The sequence below is a fragment of the Triturus cristatus genome, chromosome 10 (assembly GCF_964204655.1).
Source record: "Triturus cristatus chromosome 10, aTriCri1.1, whole genome shotgun sequence".
NCBI lineage: Eukaryota > Metazoa > Chordata > Amphibia > Caudata > Salamandridae > Triturus > Triturus cristatus.
The window spans coordinates 1,182,475,115-1,182,479,276 of record NC_140593.1 but is presented as its reverse complement, the minus strand read 5'-3'; the positions used below and the strand labels follow the sequence as shown (position 1 = coordinate 1,182,479,276).

General features: G+C 42.1%; 1 pseudogene; it reads right to left on the bottom strand.

Annotated features, from left to right (window-relative positions):
- Positions 1-2,987: 2,987 nt before the first annotated feature.
- On the bottom strand, positions 2,988-3,956 carry LOC146796964 (olfactory receptor 1L6-like; annotated as a pseudogene).
- Positions 3,957-4,162: the final 206 nt, after the last annotated feature.

Below are 4,162 nucleotides of genomic sequence, written 5' to 3'. Positions count from 1 at the left end.
TTTGGCAGTCTACTTGGCACCCCGCATACCTACCTGCTCCCTGCTGACGAGAGGCAATTACCTCGAAACACGTGTCCAGGGATGGCATTATTTCACATACTCGTGGCATAGGCGTACTCACCGCTGCCACTACATTATCCAGAATTCTTTGGGGCTATTTGCTAGTATGACGAGCAGTGTCGCGACCCACTACGTAAACTATTTAAAGCTCTTTCGAGCGACTTTGGGCTGACGAGCCTGGTGTCTGCACCTGCGCGCCTTGAAAGGTACTTTACCTATATATTTTGGCAGTCTACTTGGCACCCCGCATACCTACCTGCTCCCTGCTGACGAGAGGCAATTACCTCGAAACACGTGTCCAGGGATGGCATTATTTCACATACTCGTGGCATAGGCGTACTCACCGCTGCCACTACATTATCCAGAATTCTTTGGGGCTATTTGCTAGTATGACGAGCAGTGTCGCGACCCACTACGTAAACGAGATATAGCGGCACTCTGGTCTCAGGTCAAGCCCCCTACTATGCGGAAGTGGAGACGGGGGGTAGATTGGTGCGGAACTCAAGAAGAGCCCCTCTTTGAAGCCCGGGCTGCCCTGAACTATTTGGAAAGATTTGGGGTAAATGGTTCAACCTATTGTCCTGAGGGGTGTGTGTGGGTTTATGATTTGTGATAACCTCATGCAAGTTTTTACCCTAAAGACTGATTCACAAGTCTCTGTCATATCCCTTACGGTTGTATATTATCCAGAAATTGTGTTTGATTTCGCTGCCAATGTAAATTTGTGGTTCGTTTTAAAATCAATAAACTTGATTATCCCCAAAAAAAACACATGTTTGTATTATAGGCAAAACTAAGTTTAGACCACCCAGAAGTGCCAAACTGGCTAGTGCGCAGGTGCAATAATAAAGAAGGAAAATTGATTGAGGCCTGAAAATAAAATGAAAGCGATTATAAAACATTTTTGGGGTCATAGAATACTCTGATTTGTCTTAATAAGGTAACCAAAATGTGCAACTCTCTACCAAACAAGATAAAAACTACCAACTGAAGATCAAGAATGAAGTCAAACCTTGACTTTTCCCTGACTAAGGCTGGAGAAACAAAGTAGGCTCGGGGCTATAGAATTGAACAACGTCTTAGATCAGATGCAAGAAAGACACAAGAATCACCAAACTAATGCATGTTCATGGCTAATTGTAATAAGTGCATGCCACAGTCCAGATATAGATTTCTCCCAGATTGTCCAGGTAAGGAATTCATTCTGGTTGGTTCTACCCTGTGCAGCCACAGAGATGTCTTTCTGCCCCCTTGGTTGATACTATTGGCTATTATGGCCTGCAAACCTGTGACTAATACACGGCATGAGAATCAACTCTACCTTCATATAGTAGCTCGTCATCACTCATGAACTATATTACTAAGTGGACATACATCCAATTCATTAAGGTATCTACCATTTGTTACACCAGTCCAACACTTCAGAGCATCTCTAAACTTTCTTCTTACAGTAAAGGACTGTAGAATTCCACAGAGTTATATCACAACTCAGAAAAAATCTGCAGAGTTCTGCCAAAAAGGTGGAAAATATGCATGTTGCGCTGCTCGCACTGCAATTTAGCGTCAGTAGTGCAAGCAATAGTGGAAGATCAGCTAGAATAGCACCAGGGTACAGGGTCATTTGAGATGCTTTTTCTGCCGCTCGAGTACAAAATCTACTATAGTGGCTGCAAATCTACTCAAGAAGCAGCCCCTTGACTGTGACTACCCGTGAACGCCAGGGTAAGAAAATCTCACCCACATTTCTGGAGCCTCACAGGAAAAAATTCCACCATGTGGTGATTGGCGGAATTTCGATGAAACTTCAAATTTCCTTCAATTTTGTATGCAGAATGAAACATTTCTCCCACCCATAAAAAATGCTTTCTACCATGAATCTTTTTGGAAAAATTAAACAAGCTCCAAACCGCACTGTGATTAGGGCACGCACATGAGAAGTCACTAAAAGCTGAATGAGCATGAAGGGCTCCTGTCTTCCAGTAAGACAAACGGTGAAGGAGGAGGTGGTGAGGCACTGTTGAAATAACAAGCATTGGCAAAGTCAGTAGTTCCAGATTTTAATGTGCCAACACATGCAGCTAAATCTCATTAAAGCCACACTAGAAATGAAAGGTGGACTGTATTAAAAACTCAAGTTAAAAGGGCTGCATTTTGCAAAGAGGTTCTTTCGTACAGTTTAGTGGATGCACTGGAGTGGAGGAGGAATATAGATCCAAGCAGCCAATATAATTTGGTGAGAGAAGAATACTCCACAAGGCTGTGCTTAGACATGATTGACAAAGGGCATAATTTAGAGATTGGTGGACGGGTTACTTAGTCACAGCATGACGGAAAACGGATATCCCATCTGCCTTGTTACAAGTACCATTGGTTATACTGATATTGTAATAAGATGAATGTGATATCCATCACCTTTGTGAAGGAGTAACACATCTGTATCCAAGTCAGGCCTGAAGTCTCAAGCCGATGGTTGAAAACGGCTAGTTGAAGATAGCCAATGGTATGGTTGAAGCTGAGCTGTCAAAATCCAGACCTCAAAAAGAGCGTCTTGCATGGTTTCAGTAGACAGTAGCAACAACTGATGGTCAAATAAAAACTGCAGTGTAATTTTAAGAGAATCTTTTTTGTGACAGAAAGATTTGTCTTATTTGCAGTTGTCACTACAGTCTTATTTACACATCCACACAGTTCAAACTAGTGACAGGGCTCAGACTTCATGTAGAATGGTGACACAGATAGTAACAGAGCAAATATGCCCAGGTTCAGCAAGACAAAAAGAGCAACTGACATTTATATTTGGAAAACAAATACAATGGCCATGATTGGGAACCAGAGGGAATGGCTATTTTATCTAGTGAAGCATGTACATCCGAAATATGAGATTATTAAGAAAGTGATTTACAGTCAAAATAATATTCATAATAGTTTCAAGAATTCTGCAACAAAGACACACATTTTAGAACTTGCAAAAAAATATGAATCGACCAATAATCTTTTTTTGAAGCATCTTTCATCTTTTGATTTCTCAGGCTATAGATGAAAGAATTCAGCATGGGGGTGATAATGGTGTACACCATAGTCACTGCCTTGTCCTTCTCCAATGAGTAGCTGGAGCTAGGCCGTAAATAGATGAAAGCAATTGTCCCATAGTACAAGGTGACCACAATGAGATGGGAAGAGCAGGTGCTGAAGGCCTTATCTCTTGTGAGGATTCTTAGCACAGTTAAAATGATATGAGTGTACGAGATTACAATAGAGGAAACAGAGAAGAGGATTATCATCAGGGCCTCTGTGAAAAGCAAGAGCTCATTTATGCTCGTGTCTGAGCATGAGAGCTTCAGCAGAGGTGGGAGGTCACAGAAAAAGCTCTGCATCAGATTGGAAACACAAAATGATAGACTGGAAGTCAAAATGCTGTGCAGCAAAGAATGTAGAAGTCCTACTACCCAGGAACCGGCCAGCAGCTCCATGCAGAACTTCTTGACCATCACCATGAAGTAATGCAAAGGCTTGCAGATGGCAACATACCGGTCAGAGGCCATTGCCCCAAGTAGAAGGAAGTTAGCATTCCCTATGACTATAAAGAAGAACAACTGTGTAACACAACCTGAGAATGAGATGGTCCTTTTCTGTGACAGGATGTTAAACAGAAGCTGGGGCACTATGGATGTTGTCATGCAGATGTCCACCAGCGACAGGTTCCAGATGAAGTACATGGGTGTATAAAGCTAAGGGTCAGCAGCAATAGTAGCCATGATGGTGCTGTTGCTTATTACTGCCACTGAGTACATTATAAAGAACACTGAAAAGAGAGCCGTCTGTTGAGCTGGATTGTCTGATAGGCCCAGTAGGATAACATTCATTACACTTGTCTGGTTCTTAATTTCCATTTTTTTCACCACCTATCTGCAAGGTAAAAACTGAACAGGGATCTTAAAGCAGCATAATAAAGAAGTATAAACATTGACAGATAGTCTATATGCATACACACACACACACACCCACCCACCCACACACACACACGCACAAAGGAGAACTGTGCCTCTATGTGAAGATTAAACATAGGCACAGAGTAACAGGGAAATATCTTTCTTGGGGTTGG